We start from the raw sequence: 20,125 nt of genomic DNA on the forward strand, positions 1-20,125 counted from the left end.
CTGCAGTATGTTAAAACAAAGAAGTAATATACTTTGAGATGGTAGGCATATTTAGAAACTAACTTGTTTTCAAATGTAGAAATTAAACACAGAAGCTCAGGAAATACCGACTGAGTCTAAATGTGCTTGTGAGGTTAGTAATCTGTATGTAGTTCCTCTTGGTTCATGACGTCATTGTGAAAGTGTTAGTCCCTCAGTCGTGTCCTACTCTTTGCGATACTGTGGACTGTGGCCCAGCAGGCTCCTCTGCCCATGGGATTTTTCAGGCAAGAATACTGGCGTGGGTTGCCATTCCCTTCTCCAGGGGGGATCGTCCCGACCCAGGGTTTGAACCTGGGTCCTCCCGCATTGCAAGCAGATTCTTTACTGTCTGAGCCAGTAGGGAAGCCCCATGGTGTCATTAGTTAAGGTAAAGAAGTCTTATAGAGATTTGCGTGAAACTATTCACTCTTCAAGTCTCTGCTACTATAAAAAGTATAGATGTTATTCATTTTTAACATGTGCCTATCTCTTTTAATTAGATAGCCACTAATCTCAGAATCAAATGTTAGATTCTCCTTCTGCTCCACCAGAGATTCCCGCTGTGAGAGAATCTTAAAGAAAAAGTAAAGCGTCCCAGTGATTTGGATAGTTTTCATAACTAAGATAACCATATATCCCTGTTTCCCTAGGATGTTCCTAATTTACCCTAACATAATTACTAACAGTTATTATCAAAAATAATAACTTTATTATTTTTATTATCAAAAATCCTAGTTTGGTTGGCAGTATATGATCAACCTCTTTGTTTATAATCACGTTGACCATTGAGCAACAGGACCTTCTTTAAAATTTAACATTTAACCAGCCTCAGCATTTATTCTGATCCTAATTCTCACAGAGGAGTTGGTGAATTGATGGCTGTAAGACAGTATAGTTATTAAAGTAAAACTTAGCTCATATTTATTTATAGAGAGACTCATCTGATAGCAGGAACCTAGATTTTGTGTGTTTCTACAGCTCAAAATTCTTTGAATCCCCACTGCTAACAGTGAACTTTTTTTATACTGTCTGGGGACTTTCTCAATCTCTCTTCAATCTTTTCTTTCATTTCACATTTCAGCCCTACTTCTGAATTTTTCCTGAATATAGTCTTTTGTCCCCTAATTTCCATACCTCTCTTATGTTGTTCCCTTTAGTTTTTTCCTGCTCTGCATTTTCCAGTTTCCTTTTCCTCTGTCAAATTCCTACCCATCATTTAAAGTATAATGCAGTTATTATTTCTGTGAAGCCTTTTTTGCCACACCCCCAATTCTAATTAACTTCTCTTTTCTCTGGGCTCCCTAAGCAGTTTGTTTCTATCTCTGTTATGTCTTACCATGTAACTTGGTGCCCCAACTCTGTCCCCAGGTCTTTAAAGGCAAGAGCATGTATTTGATTTATTTTAAAATCCACAATGCCTCTGCAAGGCCTTTTAGATACTAGTTGTGCAGTAAAAATGTATGATCAATTGTTGGTGTATTCCCCTAATTTTTTTGGAACAGCTAGGCTAGAAAATATTTTAAAAAGAGATTTTCTTTGTGAGCTTTGTAAGGGTAACTTTAATATGCCAATTTCTGAATTAATACCATTAATTATTTTAATTTTTTTCTTAAATTATAGTTGATTTACAATGTGTTTTAATTTCTGCTGTACAGCAAACTGATTCAGATATATATATATATATATAATTTTTTGTTATTGTTTATCACAGGTTATTGAATATAGTTCCCTGTGCTGTATAGTAGGACCTTGTTGGTTATCCATTCTGTGTTTAACTAGTTTGCATCTGCTAACCCCAAACTCCCACTTTATCCCTCTCCTACTCCCCTCCTTTGGCAACCACAAGTTTATTCTTTATGTCTGTGAGTTTGTTTAGTAGATCAACCCATTTGTGTCATATTTTAGATTCCACATATAAGTGATATCATAGGGTATTTGTCTTTCTTTCTTTCTTCACTTAATATGGTAATCTCTGGGTCCATCCATGTTTCTGCAATGACATAATTTCATTCTTTTTTATGGCCTAGTAGTGTTTCATTGTGTATGTATGTGTGTGTGTGTATGCCTGAGTGTTCAGTTGTGTCCAACTCATTGTGACCCCATGGACAGTATGTAGCTCTCCAGGCTCCTCTGTCCATGGAGTTCTACAGACTAGAATACTGGAGTGGGTTACCATTCCCTTCTCCAGGACATCTTCCCAACCTAGGGACTGAACCTGAATCTCCTGCACTGCAGGCAGATTCTTTACTGTCTGAGCCACCAGGGAAGCCCATGTGGGTTTCCCTGCATATACACATACAACACATCATCATCCATTCATCTGTCATTTAGGTTGTTTCCACGTTTTAGCTATTTTGAATAGCGCTATGCAGATAGGGGTGCATATATCTTTTTGAATTATAGTTTTGTTTGGAAATATGCCCAGGAGTGGGATTGCTGAATCATATGGCAGCTCTCTTTTTCGTTTCTTGAGGAACCTCCCTACTGTTTTCCATGGTGGCTGCACCAACCTTACATTGCAGCCACTGCAGCCAAGTGTAGGAAGGATCTTAAGTTCCCCAACCAGGCACTGAACCTGGTTCAGCAGTTAAAGTGCCAGGTCCTAACCACTGGACTGCCAGGGACGTCCCAGATTTTGGGGAAGAGATCCAGGGTCACCTTGTATTGTGCCACCATAGACCATCAGGAGGGGAAAGGGGTAGCATTTGGTAGTACAGAAAAGTTCTCATCCTTCAGTCTGAATAACAAAGTTAATTGTGCTCTGAGAAGGAACTTAAAGACTATGGATTGAAGAACTGCCTTTTATGATATGTTTTAAAGAGAGATGGAACAACATTACTCATTATCAGAGAAATGCAATCAAAACCACTGTGAGGTACCACTTCACGCCAGTCAGAATGGCTGCTATCCAAAAGTCTACAAGCAATAAATGCTGGAGAGGGTGTGGAGAAAAGGGAACCCTCTTACACTGTTGGTGGGCATGCAAACTAGTACAGCCACTATGGAGAACAGTGTGGAGATTCCTTAAAAAACTGGAAATAGAACTGCCATATGACCCAGCAGTCCCACTACTGGGCATACACACCGAGGAAACCAGAATGGAAAGAGACACGTGTACCCCAATGTTCATCGCAGCACTGTTTATAATAGCCAGGACATGGAAGCAACCTAGATGTCCATCAGCAGATGAATGGATAAGAAAGCTGTGGTACATATACACAATGGAGTATTACTCAGCCATTAAAAAGAATACATTTGAATCAGTTCTAATGAGGTGGCTGAAACTGGAGCCTATTTATACAGAGTAAAGTAAGCCAGAAAGAGAAACACCAATATAGTATACTAACGCATATATATGGAATTTAGAAAAATGGTAACGATAACCCTGTATATGAGACACCAAAAGAGACAAAGATGTATAGAACAGTCTTTTGGACTCTGTGGGAGAGGGCGAGGGTGGGATGGTTTGGGAGAATGGCATTGAAACATGTAAATTATCATATATGAAATGAATCACCAGTCCAGGTTCAATACAGGATACAGGATGCTTGGGGCTGGTGCACTGGGATGACCCAGAGGGATGGGATGGGGAGGGAGGTAGGAGAGGGGTTCAGGATGGGGAACACATGGCAGATTCATGTTAGTGTATGGCAAAACCAATACAATATTGTAAAATAAAAAAATAAATAAAGATAGATTGATACATTTTCTAAATAGAAATGGATGATTTGACAGTTTTGAGAAGAGATGTGAAAGGCTGATAATTGTCTGGAAATGCTAGAGTTAGAGTACTCCTCTTGGCAACTGATAAGATTAAATAGGAGACATCAGTGAACATATAAGTGATTCTCATTTAGGACAGAATATAGGTTGGTAATACAGGAGATATTTGAGAAATGCTAGGTAAATTTACAATCAGCATTGGCAGAAGTAAAGATTAGGAAGAAGTGTGGATTATTGAAGAAACATCAGTGTTTACTGTGAATGGGTACTTCCTTTTAATCACTAAATTTATTTGATAAAAAATATAACCCCTCAGTTTTTGTTGTTTTTTTAGCTTGTTTGAAGTGGTGGTTTGATAAAGTGAAAAGAACATCAGACTAAGAATCAAGAACATAGAGTTCTTCAGGTTCTGAGGTCCTTGGACTTCTCAGCCAGTTGAATGTGTGACTTTAGGCACCTTGAATCTCTCGTTTCATATATTAAATGGGTAAACTGAGAAATACCCAGACAAGGACTTACTATGGAGCAATAAAAAGGAATTGGCTACTGACATGTGATGTTATGGATGAATATCAAAATCACTGTGCTGAGCAAAAGAACTCAAGCACAAAAGAGATATGTACAGCGTGATTTCACTTTTATGAAGTGCTAGACAAAACTATTGTGAAAAATTAGAATACTGATTTCCTCAGAGGACATGGGGATTGACTGAAAAGTGGCACAGGGGAATTTTGGGGTTGATGAAAATGGGAAATGTTCCATAACTTCATGAGGATACACATATTTGTCAAAATTAAGTTCCAGTATTTGTGTCTTGCACCAAATGGAAATTTTATGACTCTTCCCCTGCTCCTCCCAGAAAATAACAGTTAACAAATACTGAATTCTAGTTAGGAGGTATGCCTTTCTCAGTTGAAATGTCTAGTAATTCTGAAACTACTTTTTACATTTTCTAAGTTTTTGAAGACAGGTAAATATATTTAGGAAAATGGGAGCCAGGTTTCTAACTTTTGGACAAGAGAGAAACATGGAAATGGGGACAACTAGGGACTTCCCTGGTTGCTCAGAGGTTAAAGCGTCTGCCTGCAATGCGGGAGACCCGGGTTCGGTCCCTGGATCGGGAAGATTCCCTGAAGAAGGAAATGGCAACCCGCTCCAGTATTCTTGCCTGGAGAATCCTGTGGATGGAGGAGCCTGGTAGGCTATAGTCCTCGGGGTTGCAAAGAGTCGGACACGACTGAGCAACTTCACTTTAGAATGTCTATGGGGGTATTAGTTTGGAATTAGGGATGTCAGTATGAACTCAGCTTTTATAAGAGGAGGTTAGATAAGTAGGTTGTAGATAGGAGAGAGAGGAGGGGGCAAAGAGAAAGACAAATATAGTGGTGTGTATAAATATATAAATTCGCTAGCTCTGTTTGCTTAAAGGTTCTGCAGTTAATGACACCCTCATAGCAATAGCAATGAGCATACCTACTCCCAGATCTTGATTTCCAAATAAGATTCTCACTAAATGAACCTTTGAGAGATAGCTGATTCCATGGCAGGGGCAGAGAATGTACAAGATGAGCCTGGAATATATTATTGCTCCAGAAACATTACATGGTGTTAAGTAATGATGGGAACATATCAGAAGGACATAAGATATCTGGTTTTCACTCAGACATGAAGTTGTCATTCTTGTACTCACAAGGACAAAGTTGAACAAACTAAACATCAACATCTCTGCTCACCAATACCCTGAAAACTGGAGAGACAGACAAATATGGAGAATCCCAGCTTCCCAGGGGCAGAAGCTGATGGAGCCAGGAACTGGTAGGAAAACTTAAACCGTAACTGATGAACTTCCAGAAGCTGAGTGCAGATTAGCTTGAGAGTTAAACATTCCCGGGGGCTCAGTTTTAGGGAAGGGGGTCTCACACTTCTGTGGAGTTTTTCTTCCTCGAGCTCTGTCAGGTTCTCACAGTGAAGAATACGGGAGGAGCAAGTCCTTTTCTGCCTCCAACAGGGGCAGTGAAATAGAAACCATTTTGAAACAGGCTGCTGCTGCTGCTAAGTCGCTTCAGTCGTGTCTGACTCAGTGCAACCCCATAGACGGCAGCCCACCAGGCTTCCCCCGTCCCTGGGATTCTCCAGGCAAGAACACTGGAGTGGGTTGCCATTTCCTTCTCCAGTGCATGAAAGGGAAAAGGGAAAGTGAAGTCACTCAGTTGTGTCCGACTCCTAGTGACCCCATGGACTGCAGCTTACCAGGCTCCTCCGTCCATGGGATTTTCCAGGCAAGAAATGGAGTGGGTTGCCATCGCCTTTGAGACAGGCTCTCCCTGCCCAAAGAGGGAAACTACTAGAGCCTAACCAGCCTAGGGAAAGGGAAATCCCCAACTTCAGCTCTGTCCAGTCTTATTGCCTCATCGAAGAGGGGGAAAAAGGCTGAGAGGCATTTGCGAAGGCCACAGCCAGGCACACAGGGCCACTTGAAAACTCAGACCTAACCATCGGATTAGAGAGTACTTTTCTCACCCCTTTTATCTTACCACCACCTCAGTGGGGCTCCTGTATAGTAACAGAGGATTACAGGTGGAAAAACTACAAGGTTTGCACTTTAAAAGGAGTTTCTGCTGCTGCTAAGTCACTTCAGTTGTGTCCAACTCTGTGCGACCCCAGAGACGGCAGCCCACCAGGCTCCCCCGTACCCGGGATTCTCCAGGCAAGAACGCTGGAGTGCGTTGCCATTTCCTTCTCCAATGCATGAAAGTGAAAAGTGAAAGTGAATTCGCTCGGTTGTGTCAGACTCTTAGCGACTCCATGGACTGCAGCCTACCAGGCTCCTCTGTCCATAGGATTTTCTAGGCAAAAGTACTGGAGTGGGGTGCCATTGCCAAAGGAGTTTCTAGGGAACTCAAAAGATGATAGGAAAGACAAAAATAAGGACCTTAGAGGAAATTTTAGCCTCTGATACCTGTAACTACAGTAAACACAGCTTTACTACTAGTAAAATATGGCACAGATTTTGGAATTGTCAGACTGGGAATTTAAAATTAAACTGATTAATATACTAAGAGATCTAATTAGAAAAGTCGATAGCATGTAAAAACAGAAGGGTAACGTAAGTAGAGAGGTAGAAACTCTTAAGAAAGAAAGGGAAATAATGGAAATCAAAAACATTGTAATAGAAGTGAAGAATGCCTTTGATGGACTAGAGGAAGGTACAAAGGAAGTATTTGAAGTAATAATGGCTGAGAGTTTTTCAAAATTAATGACAAGACACCAAATCACCAGTCCAGGAAGATTAGAAGACACCAAATATGATAAATAGCAAATCTACACTTACTCATATCATTTTCAAATTGCTAAGAGTTATATTGGATTTCTTTTCATAAACCATGTAAGCAAGGAGAGAGTGGAGTGAAATGTTTAGAAAGGAAGAGCATTATAGAAGGACAAGTGAAGGTAAAATCTTTTGTTTTCTTGTTCTTAATTGACATAGTAGATAACTGTTCAAAATAATAATAGAAGCAGCGTAGTGGGTAATTATAGATTTTGGAGAAGGGAAATGAACGTTAGCAATGTTATAAGGGAAAAGAGGGAAGAATTTGGAATACCATTATTAAAAACTTGGAAAACTATTATATAAAGCACTATCCGTGAAGTGCGTCTGTAGTGTTATTTAATGGTTGGTGTAGGTTATGTTTAAATGTATAACACAAACTCTGGTTGTTGTTCAGTCACTAAGTTGTGTCTGACGCTTTGTAACACCATGAACTGTAGCACTCCAAGCTCCTCCGTCCGTGGGGGTTTTTCAGACAGAAACACTGGAGTGGCTTACCATTTGTTTCTCCAGGGTGTCTTTCTGACCCAGGGATCAAACCCAAGTCTCCTTCATTGGCAGGTGGATTCTTTTCCACTGGGAAGCCCAGATTCTGGAGTAACCACTAAAATTCAGTTTTTCCTTTTAATACTTTAAAGATGTCACTCCACTGACTCTGGTTGCTTAATTTTTGATAGGTTTGGTAATATTTTTCTGCCCAAAATTTTGGACTCCCAATCTTCATGATTTATAACTTCTCCTTCTCCTTATTTGGGTGCCCATGTGACCAGTTGTATGCTTAGTAGAACTAACTAGTCATATCAGTTTGGTAGCATGCATGCACTCTTAAATAACTAAACACCGTCCTAAGAAAACTTTTAATTCATATGTATATGAATTAAGTTGTGGGTATTTGGGAGAAAGAGAGTTAAGGATCGGGAGAAGGCTATACTGCTTCTACCTTTTGAGAGAGTAAATATTAAATACAGTGAATAGTTTAGTTTACTATGAGTTTATTTACTGTCTGATAAAAAGAACTTTCTTACATCGACAGTTCTGTTTTAATGTTTAATTTCTTTACCTGTTTCAGTAATGATCAGTTTAAATAGAACATCTCTCTATAATTTGATAGAATCTTGATTCAAGATTCAGTATGAAGTGATTCAAGATTCAGTATGAAGTGTATCTTTATGTGGAAATAAAGATGTGTAAGTGGTTTTAGTGGCTAATGTTTGTATTTCTCATTTTATTCATAATTTATTTCTATGATGAAAAGTGAGTGAGAGTCACTCAGTCGTGTCCGACTCTTTGCAGCCCCATGGACTGCAGCATGCCAAGCTTTCCTGTTCTTCACTATCCCCCAAAGTTTGCTCAAATTCATATCCATTGAGTCAGTGATGCCATTCAACCTTCTCATCCTCTGTCACCCCGTTCACCTTCTGCCCTCACTCTTTAGGTCTTCTCATTAGAGACCTCCAAAGAAAATGAGTACGGATAGGTTAAAATATATATGTAACAACATAATGTAAATTAACTATATTTCAATTAAAAATATGTAGTAACAGCTTTGCGGCTCCATGAACTATAGCCCACCAGGCTCCTCTTCCCTGGAATTTTCCAGGCAAAAATACTGGAGTGGGTTGCCATTTCCTACTCCAGGAGCTCTTCTTAACTCAGGGACCAAATCCACATATCTTGCACCTTCTGCATTTGCAGGCAGATTCTTTACCACTAGTGCCACCTGGGAAGCCTTAGACATTTCACAAAAATGGAATCATACAATATGTGATTTTTGTGTGTCTGACTTCTTTAACTTAACAAAAGGTTTTCAAGGTTCATCCATGTTGTACCATTTATCAGTATTTCATTCCTTTTTATGGCCAAATAAATATTCCATTGTATGGGTTCCACACTATATTTATTCATTCATCAAATGAGTAACATTTGGGTTATTACTACCTTTTGGCTATTACGAATAATGCTGCTATGAGCATTTATGTGCAAGTTTTTGTGTGGATATTTATTTGTATTTATCTTGAGCATGTATATAGGAGTAGAATTGCTAGTCATGTGATAATCCTGTGTTTAACATTTTGAAGAACTGCCTGACTACATTCCACATCAACCACACCGGTTAACATTTCCATCAGCAGTACGTTGAGGTTTCCAGTTTCTCCGTAACATTTGTTATTGTCTGACTCTTTGATTATAGCTGTTCTAGTGGGTGTAAAGTAATATTTAATTATGGTTTTGATTTGTATTTCACTAGTGGCTACTAAGGTTGAGCGTCTTGTACTTATTGGCCATTTTTACGGTTTCTTTGGGAAATATCTATTCAGATCCTTTGCCTCTTTGAAAATTGGGTTATTTGTCTTTTTATTATTGAGTTGCAAGACTATTTATTCTAAATACAAGTTCCAAATACTTTCTCTTATTCCTTAAATTGTCTTTTTACTTTCTTGTAGACAAGTAGAACTTTACGGTCCTTGAGTGTGTAGCTACCATAAAGTATGCTTGAGAAACTTACTAGATTTGCATAATCTCATTATTTGTAACATTTTAGTTATGTGCCTTTGAAAAAAATTCAGGCATTTATATACAAAGTTGACTGGACAATAAGTTTATCTTGATTAGCTATTAATACTGCTTTAGATCATCTGATTTGAATTTTCAGATTGTAAATTGGATTATTAATTTTACTTCAAGACCTTGGATTATTTACCTTTCAGTTGAAATACTGTAAGGATTAATATGTTTGACCATTCTGGCTAAAACATTGAAAACTAAAACATTGGTTTTATAAGTCAGAATTATATTTTTAGCAAGTTAATAAGTACTAGTTATTTTTATGATGTTTAGTTTGAAAGGTGCACATTTTCTTGGGAAGTGTAGCTTGAAACCACTGTTAGCAGTTTAATTTTTTAAGGCTAGGGTTTTTAGAATAGTATGATGGTATACCATGGTGTGTGAAGTAGTATCCAGGCTGAGGCTCACTGTCAATGTGAAAGTAAAGGTGATTACTGATTTCCTTTCTGTAATAATATTTGCAAACTAAATTACATATGGATGTTGGGCATGCCATTTCATCAGATTTTTGACATATTAATCATAACAGAATTTGTTTATATATGCTTTTTTGCAACCCCATGGACTGTAGCCTTGCAGGCCATGGAATTCTCCAGGCAAGAATACTGGAATGGGTTGCCATTCCCTTATCCAGGGGATCTTCCTGACCCAGGGATTGAACCCAGGTCTCCTGCATTGCAGGTGAATTCTTTACCATCTGAGCTACCAGGGAAGCCCTAAAATAATCAACAGCAAGTGAAGTGAAGTAAAAGTCACTCAGTCATGTCCGACTCTTTGCAACCCCATGGACTGTAGCCTTGCAGGCTCTTCTGTCCATGGAATTCTCCAGGCCAGAATACTGGAGTGGGTAGCCTTTCCCTTCTCCAGGGGATCCTCCCAACCTGGGATCGAACCCAGGTCTCCCACATTGCAGGCAGATTCTTTACCATCTGAGCCACCAGGGAAGCCCAAGAATACTGGAGTGGGCAGCCTATCCCTTCTTCAGCAAATCTTCCCAACCTAGGAATTGAACCAGGGTCTCCTGCATTGCAGGCAGATTCTTTACCAGTTGATCTACCAGGGAAATAGGAGTTGGTTATTTTACTGCTGTTACTATGGAAAAGTGCTCCTTAATTCAGTCTCTTGTACTCCTTAGCAAACAGGTGGGGAATAGGAGGACATTATGAATATCTTCATTAGCATTTGAAAAGCAATCTTTATAAGGAGAAAAAAGCAGTCAAATTTCTACTAGACTCCGTTTTTGAAAACCCTTGTAGATGTTACCCAGTACGAAAAAAATCCTGTTGTTTCTGCTTTCTAACCATACATTCTCAATTTTCTGACATCAACTTTGGATGTTCTATAATTTAATTCAGTTGTGACACTACCTGAAGTTTGTGCAGACTCCACAGAGTAAGGGATCAATCACGTAAGACTGTCCTCACTCCTCAGCCATGAATGGGGTCCCCAGGCTACCTTCACTTATGTTCAGCCAACTACAGATTAGATTTCCATAATCCCTCTCTCAAGTCCCTTTCAGGTTCAATAAATGGCTATAATAACTTACAAATTTAAGGAAAGTGTTATGCTTAATGTGGTTTATTTCAGATCAGATCAGATCAGTCGCTCAGTCGTGTCCGACTCTTTGCGAACCCATGAATCGCAGCACGCCAGGCCTCCGTGTGCATCACCAACTCCCGGAGTTCACTCAGACTCACATCCATCAAGTCAGTGATGTCATCCAGCCATCTCATCCTCTGTCGTCCCCTTCTCCTCCTGCCCCCAATCCCTCCCAGCATCAGTCTTTTCCAATGAGTCAACTCTTCACATGAGGTGGCCGAAATACTGGAGTTTCAGCTTTAACATCATTCCTTCCAAAGAAATCCCAGGGCTGATCTCCTTCAGAATGGACTGGTTGGATCTCCTTGCAGTCCAAGGGACTCTCAAGAGTCTTCTCCAATACCACAGTTCAAAAGCATCAATTCTTCGGCGCTCAGCCTTCTTCAGAGTCCAACTCTCACATCCATACATGACCACAGGAAAAACCATAGCCTTGACTAGACGAACCTTTGTTGGCAAAGTAATAATGTCTCTGCTTTTGAATATGCTATCTGCATTGGTCATAACTTTCCTTCCAAGGAGTAAGTGTCTTTACCAAAGGAACATTTCATGCAAAGATGGGCTCGATAAAAAGGACAGAAATGGTATGGACCTAACAGAAGCAGAAGATATTAAGAAGAGATGGCAAGAATACACAGAAGAACTGTACAAAAAAGATCTTCACGACCCAGATAATCACGATGGTGTGATCACTGACCTAGAGCCAGACATCCTGGAATGTGATGTCAAGTGGGCCTTAGAAAGCATCACTACGAACAAAGCTAGTGGAGGTGATAGAATTCCAGTTGAGCTATTCCAAATCCTGAAAGATGATGCTGTGAAAGTGCTGCACTCAATATGCCAGCAAATTTGGAAAACTCAGCAGTGGCCACAAGACTGGAAAAGGTCAGTTTTCATTCCAATCCCAAAGAAAGGCAATGCCAAAGAATGCTCAAACTACTGCACAATTGCACTCATCTCACACGCTAGTGAAGTGGTTTATTCAAAAGGATACAAATGAGTAGCCTGATGAAAAGATACATAGGGCACGTTTCAGAAGGCTCCTGAACTCTGGTGCCTCTATCTCCATGGAGTTGGCATGCACCACCAATTAGGAAACTTCCCAAAGCCTCATTGTTCAAGAGTTTTTATTGACGTTTTCTTAAAAAAGCGTGACTGATTAAATCATTGGCCATCAGTGATTTAACCTGGAGATGAGATGGGTAAGATGAAGTTGAAAGTTTCAACACTCTAATGATACGGTTGATTCCTGGGTAACCAGCCTCCATTTTGAAGCTGTCTAGCAACCCCACCAAGAGTCTTCTCATTAGCATAAACTCAGGTATGGTCAAAAGGGGTTCATTATGAATAATGAAAGATACTGCTATCAGGATGCTCAGGAGATACTAAATGTTATAAGAACTATGTATAAGGAATCAGGTGCAAAGATCAAAATAAACATTTTTAAAATTAAACCACACATGCTAATCTAATATGTATCAAACACCCCGTGTATTTCAGGCTCTCTGCTAGGCATTAAGAATAGGAAGAATAAAAAGACATGATGTGTGTGTTCAAGGAGCTCACACTGTAGGTGTGAAGATAGAGACAGTGATGCTGCATCTTACAGGGTGTTAGGGTATGAAACTAAGGGTATGAAATTAAAACCTAACAGGCAGAATTTCTCTGACAGGCTCTTAAATTGCATGAAATCCACCACACATCTTTCTATAAGTCCAACAGCTTAGTTTTCCAACATCACAATCTCCTCAGTTGAGCTCTAGTTGAAACTCTTGGTCTGCGATCAGGGCCGTGTTTTACGAAAACTCTTAACTGTATCTTTTAAACAGTAAGATCATACTTAGTTAACCTCTCAATAAGAGCTGCTTCTGCAGTTAGAGGCATATAGGAACTGAGAGACTAAGGAACAACAGATTTGTATGTCTCATAGTGCTAGAGGATAAATTTGTTGACTGATCACACTGGTATCATTTGTGTTCTCATATTATTCACTTAGTCTCCTCTATGTGTGTCTCTTCCCATCCTCCCTTAATCCCTTTCTATCTAGTAAATAAGACACATATATGATGTGATTCCAGTGTGTATAAACATATGTATAGCATAAGCGCCATAATAGATTTATATAGGTGAGGACACAAGTGAAGAAACAAGGTTTAAACTCATATTTGTAGGTAAAGGATGTGCTGTGTGCTGTGCTTTGTCACTCAGCCCTGCCTGACTCTCTGCAACCCCATGGACTGTAGCCCACCAGAATCCCAATCCATGGGATTCTCTAGGCAAGAATACTGGAGTGGGTTGCCATACCCTCCTCCAGGGGATCTTCCTGACCCAGGGATTGAACCAGTGTCTCTTATGTGTCTTACACTGGCAGGTGGGCTCTTTACCACTAGCACTACCTGGGAAGCCCCAAGGATGATATTCATAGTTGAATTAGCAAGTGGAACTGACACTTCGAAATGAGATGCAACTAGTGTTTTCTGTCCAGATACTAATCACATACTTCATTGCCTTCAAAAAAATAGTTGTTATGTCTGTCTTTTTCCTATTTTCTCAGTGATTCTTCTGCTTATAGAGTATATTCAAGGAAGTGTACTGGGCATGTCTGTGACATGGCTGAGGCAGAGGATTCTAATCGCCAGTTTCTTTGGCTTGTGATGCTGCTGTAACTTGTCCACAGTACCCCAAGTTGTACTGGTGAATATAAATATGGGAAAATTGATCTTCCCCATTGAGCAGAGAACTATAGGCCAAGATATAATGCGTCCTTTGGCCACCTACACGGTTATGTTACCGTAATACATCTTCTGTTTTGCTCTTTGTTTTCTCTGTGTATGAAACAGAAAGCTTTTATGTTGCTCTACTTTTCCTTTATGCTGAAAAAGTTACCTTATTTTATACTGAAAAGTTATTTTCTAGTATACTATTTTAATTCTGTTGTTTCTTATGTGTATGTATGTATATATATGCGTTTGTGTGTATGTAAGTTAGGGTTCCCTGGTGGCTCAGACGGTAAAGAATCTGTCCACACACACACACACATACACACACACACACACACACACACACACACACACACACACACACTCTTAAGCTACTTTGCTTGGGGTTGCCACAGGGATTACAGTTAACATCTTAATTTAAAACAGTCTAGTTTGGATTAATCTCAATTTTAATATGCAAAAAGTTCTAGTATAAAACCATTTATAAAAATTATATCTTTATACATTACAAGCCCATCAACATAATTTTTTAGATGTATTTATTTATTTTACTTTGGAGGGCTGTGGTGGGTCGTTGCTGCTGCTCGCAGGCTTTCTGTAGTTGCAGAGAGTGGGGGCTACTTTCTGGTTGTGGTGTGCGGGCTTTACATTGTGGTGACTTCTCTGTTGCAGAGCACAGGCTCTAGGGCGTGTGGGCTTCAGAGCATTGACTTAGTTGTTGTGGCACAGGCTTAGTTGTTCCATGGCATGTAGCATCTTCCTGGACCTGGGATGGAACCAATGTTCCTTATATTGTAAAGCGGATTCTTAACCACTGGACCACCAGGGAAGCCCCCATCAATACAATCGTATAATAATTTTATGCACCTGTCCTTTAAATGAGACAGAAGAAAAGAGTTACAAATATACATTTTTTATTATCTTTTGTGTTCACTTACATAGCTACCTTTATTGCTTAGTGTGAATTTGAGTTACTGTCTGTTGTTTTTTCGTTTCAGCCTGAAATGAAATAACTCTTTAGTGTTTCTTACAGGGCAGGTCTGCTAGTGATGAATTCTTTCAGTTTTCCTTTATCTAGGAATATCTTAAGTTTCTTTTTTCCCACCTCACCTAGCTCTCCTTCATTTTTTGAAGGGTACTTCTGCTAGATGACAGTCTTTCTCTTTCATCACTGTGACCATATCATCCTACCCACTGGCCTGCACAGTTTCTAATGAGAGGTCAGCTATTAAACTTGTTCAGGAAACTTTGTACCTAAGAAATGTTTTCCTTTTGCTGCTTTCATGATTTCTGTCTTTCAACAGTTTGGCTATGAAACATCTAGGTGTGAATCTCTTCAGCTTTGTCCTAAACTTAAAGTTTATTGAACTTCTTAGATACACATACTGATGTTTTCCATCAAATTGGAGAAGTTTTTGTCATTATTTTTTTCAGATATTCTTTCCACTCCTTTTTGTCTCTCCTCTCCTTTGGAAACTCACATTATGTATATGTTGGCATACCTGATGTAGTCCCACAGATCTCTGAGGCTCTCTGTCATTTTTCTGTGTGTGTGTGTGCGTGCGTGCGTGTGTGTGTGTGCGCGTGCGTGCACGCATGCGCTTAGTGGCTTAAGTTGTGTTCAGCTCTTTGCAACCCTATGGACTGTAGCCCACCAGGCTCCTCTGTCCAAGGGATTCTCCAGGCAAAAATACTGGAGTGGGTTATCATGCCCTCCTCCAGGGGATCTTCCTGGCCCTGGGATCGAATCCATGTTTTTTGTGTCTCCTGCCTTGGCAGGCAGGTTCAGTACCACGAGTGCCACCTGGGAAGCCCAAGTTTTTTCCTAAGTGTGGAGAATCTCAACTGTCTGCAAGTTCAGTGATTCTTTTGCCAGTTCAAATGTACTTTTTATCTTCTCTAGTAAATTTTTCATTTCTTTTATTGCTCTTTTCAACTCAAATGTGTATTACACTTTTTGTATTTTTTAATTGCATTGGATGGGAATATCATTTTCATATGGAAATGCCAGCTTTTTATTTGATTGTTTTTATAATTTGTCTCTTCATTTTTATACTCTTAAGTAGAGAATATAAAATGTATTATATTTTTATGTAAATATAAAATTATTATATATAAATGTATTAAATATATAAATTTATATAGAAAATATAAAATATGACCCAAACTTTCCTATAATTCTTTATACATAACTTCCTTTAGTTCTTTGAAATATTTTTAATAGCTGATTTAAGGTCTTTGTCCATAAGACCAACATCTCGACTTCTTCAGAGACAGTTTCTGTTGACTTTTTTCCTGTGTATGGGTCATGCTTCCCTGTTCCTTTGTATGTCTTACAATTTTTTGTTGGAAACTAGATATTTTCAATAATGTGACAGTTAAGAAAACCATAGCCCTTCCTACCCTCTGGGATTTGTTTTGCTCTGTTGTTGGTGTTGTTATTTGTTACTTTAGTGACTTTCCTGGGTTGATTCTGTTCAGTCTCTGTTCTTTTGAAGTCTGCTCAGCTAGCTTGGTGGTCAGTTATTGATTGGCCAGAGATTTCTTTAAATGCTTTGAGCCAGTAGGTCTCTGTTCAGCTTTTGCTGAGGGGCTTTGTGTGTGTGTGTGTGGAGGGGGTAGCTTTGTGTGTGTAGGCAAAGCTTCAAGGTCACCCAGAAGTGAATTATTAGGGCCTTGTTAGGTCTTCTGTGCAGTTCACACAGCTCCACATGTGTGCGTAGCCTTCTAAATTCCCAGGGAGGTTGCAGAGTTTTTCAAAGCCCCTTACGGATATTTCACTCCTCAGTTTTTCCTTATAAGTATTTTGGTCACCCTCTTTATTAGCTGCAACTAGTAAAATCTGTTTCAGAAACTGCAATGTTAAACAGTTGCTATTGACTATTTTCAACAAATACGCTGCAGATAGGACTATACACATTGAGAGAGCTCTGAGTTGTCAAATAAAGCCTGAAGAATGCAGTTTTTCTAGCAAGCTGCCATGCAGGTGAAATAGTTAAAAGAGTTTTCTAGTGCTTGGGGAGGGGAGGAATCCAAGTGTATTCTGGCTCTCCAGTATCTGCTTGGTTTTTGGGTTTCACAGCTACCATAGTAGCAAGATTTTGGTTTTCAAGGCTTATCTGGAGCTGGAGATGAGAGATTGCATTAGGGCAAGTTAACAGCCTACAAAGCTTGCTGTTCTTGCTAAGATAACAGGTTTCTTGAGTAAGCATAGCTTGGATTATCACAATCCTTCAGTTAATTTCCTGAGTGCTAGAAAAAAGTTTTGACAGTGTTTATCTGTATTCTTTAAAAAAAATTTTTCTTGAAGTATAGTTGATGTACACTATCAAATGTTACAGGTGTACAATATAGTGGTTTATTATTTTTAAAGGTATCCAACCAGTCTATTCTAAAGGAGATCAGTCCTGGGTGTTCATTGGAAGGACTGATGCTAAATCTGAAACTCCAATACTTTGGCCACCTCGTGTGAAGAGTTGACTCATTGGAAAAGCCTCTGATTCTGGGAGGGATTGGGGGCAGGAGGAGAAGGGGACGACAGAGGATGAGATGGCTGGATGGCATCACCAACTCGATGGACATGAGTTTGAGTGAACTCCGGGAGTTGGTGATGGACAGGGAGGCCTGGCGTGCTGCAGTTCATGGGGTCGCAAAGAGTCGGACACGACAGCCACTGAACTGAACTGAACTGATACTTCATTTATAGTTATAAAATATTGGCTATATTCCCTGTGTTGTAAATTACATCCTTGTAGCATATTTTATACATAATAGTTTGTACCTCTAAATCCTCTACCTGTAAATTGCCCTTCCTCCTTTCCATCTCCCTTCTGGTAACCACTAGTTCTCTATGAATGTGAGTCTTTTTTGTTGTATTCACTAGTTTTGTATTTTTTTAGATTACACATTTAAGTGATGTATCATGCAATATATGTGTTTCTCTGACTTATTTCACTTAGCATCAGTTTCAGTTTAGTCTCTCAGTCATGTCTGACTCTATGAGACCCAATGGACTGCAGCACGCCAGGCCTCCCTGTCTATCACCAACTCCCAAAGTCTACCCAAACTTCTGTCCATTGAGTTGGTGATGCCATCCAGCCATCTCATCCTCTGCCGTCCCCTTTTCCTCCTGCCCTCAATCTTGCCCAGCATCAGGGTCTTTTCAGATGAGTCAGCTCTTCGCATCAGGTGGCCAAAGTATTGGAGTTTCAGCTTCAAGATCAATCTTTCCAATGAACACCAGGACTAATTTCCTTTAGGATGGATTGGTTGGATCTCCTTGCAGTCCAAGGGACTCTCAAGAGTCTTCTCCAACACCACAGTTCAAAAGCATCAATTCTTCGGCGCTCAGCTTTCTTTATAGTCCAACTCTCACATTCATACATGACCACTGGAAGAACCATAGCCTTGACTAGACGGACCTTTGTTGGCAAAGTAATGTCTCTGCTTTTTAGTATACTGTCCAGGTTGGTCATAACTTTCCTTCCAAGGAGTAAGCGTCTTTTAATTTCATGCCTGCAGTCACCATCCGCAGTGATTTTGGAGCCCAAAAACATAAAGTCAGTCACTGTTTCCCCATCTATTTCCCATGAAGTGATGGGACCGGATGCCATGATCTTAGTTTTCTGAATGTTGAGCTTTAAGCCAACTTTCTCACTCTCCTCTTTGACTTTCATCAAGAGGCTCTTTAGTTCTTCTTCACTTTCTGCCATAAGGGTAGTGTCATCTGCATATCTGAAGTTATTGATATTTCTCCCAGCAGTCTTGATTCCAGCTTGTCATCTTCCAGCTCAGCATTTCTCATGATGTACTCTGCATAGAAGTTAAATAAGCAGGGTGACAATATACAGCCTTGACATACTCCTTTTCCTATTTGGAACCAGTCTGTTATTCCAGGTCCAGTTCTAACTGTTGCTTCTTGATCTGCATACAGATTTCTCAAGAGGCAGGTCAGGTGGTCTGGTATTCCCATCTCTTGAAGAATTTTCCACAGTTTATTGTGATCCACACAGTCAAAGGCTTTGGCCTAGTCAATAAAGCAGAAATAGATGTTTTTCTGGAACTCTTGCTTTTTTGATGGTCCAGTGGATGTTGGCAATTTGATCTCTGGTTCCTCTGCCTTTTCTAAAACCAGCTTGAATATCTGGAAGTTCACAGTTCACGTACTGTTGAGGCCTGGCTTGGAGAATTTTGAGCATTACTTTACTAGCATGTGAGATGAGTGCAATTGTGCAGTAGTTTGAGCATTCTTTGGCATGCCTTTCTTTGGGATTGGAATGAAAACTGACCTTTTTCAGTCCTGTGGCCACTGCTGAGTTTTCCAAATTTGCTGACATATTGAGTGCAGCATTTTCACAGCATCATCTTTTAGAATATGAAATAGCTCAATCAGAATTCCATCACCTCCACTAGCTTTGTTCATAGTGATGCTTCCTAAGGCCCACTTGACTTCACATTCCAGGATGTCTGGCTCTAGGTGAGTGGTCACACCAAGGTGATTATCTGGGTCATGAAGCTCTTTTTTGTACAGTTCTTCTGTGTATTCTTGCCCCTTCTTCTTAATATCTTCTGCTTCTGTTAGGTCCATAACATTTCTGTCCTTTATCGAGCCCATCTTTGCATGAAATGTTCCCTTGGTATCTCTAATTTTCTTGAAGAGATCTCTAGTCTTTCCCATTCTGTTGTTTTTCTCTATTTCTTTGCATTGATCGCTTTCTTATCTCTTCTTGCTATTCTTTGGAACTCTGCATTCAGATGCTTATATCTTTCCTTTTCTCCTTTGCTTTTTGCTTCTCTTTTCACATCTATTTGTAAGGCCTCCCCAGACAGCCATTTTGCTTTTTTGCATTTCTTTTCCACGTGGATGGTCTTGATCCCTGTCTCCTGTACAGTGTCACAAACCTCCGTCCATAGTTCATCGGGCACTCTGTGTATCAGATCTAGTCCCTTAAATCTATTTCTCACTTCCACTGTATAATCATAAGGGATTTGATTTAGGTCATACATGAATGGTCTAGTGGTTTTGCCCACTTTCTTCAATTTGAGTCTGAATTTGGCAATAATGAGTTCATGATCTGAGCCACAATCAGCTCCCGGTCTTGTTTGTGCTGACCTTATAGAGCTTCTTTGGCTGCAAAGAATATACTCAATATGATTTTGGTGTTGGCCA

General features: G+C 39.7%; 1 protein-coding gene across 6 annotated transcripts in view; it reads left to right on the plus strand.

Moving 5' to 3' along the window:
- Positions 1 to 20,125, plus strand: part of REV3L (REV3 like, DNA directed polymerase zeta catalytic subunit) — a 178,132-nt gene that overhangs the window by 33,206 nt on the left and 124,801 nt on the right. The window contains exon 1 of one of the 6 annotated variants that reach the window (XM_027551199.1): positions 12,182 to 12,557. The exons of the other annotated variants lie outside the window; for them this stretch is intronic. The gene's annotated coding sequence lies outside the window, so the exon portion shown is untranslated. Of the gene's footprint in view, positions 1 to 12,181; positions 12,558 to 20,125 lie in introns of those variants that run through there. 6 annotated transcript variants of the gene reach the window in all.

Source organism: Bos indicus x Bos taurus, chromosome 9, assembly GCF_003369695.1.
Source record: "Bos indicus x Bos taurus breed Angus x Brahman F1 hybrid chromosome 9, Bos_hybrid_MaternalHap_v2.0, whole genome shotgun sequence".
Classification (NCBI taxonomy): domain Eukaryota; kingdom Metazoa; phylum Chordata; class Mammalia; order Artiodactyla; family Bovidae; genus Bos; species Bos indicus x Bos taurus.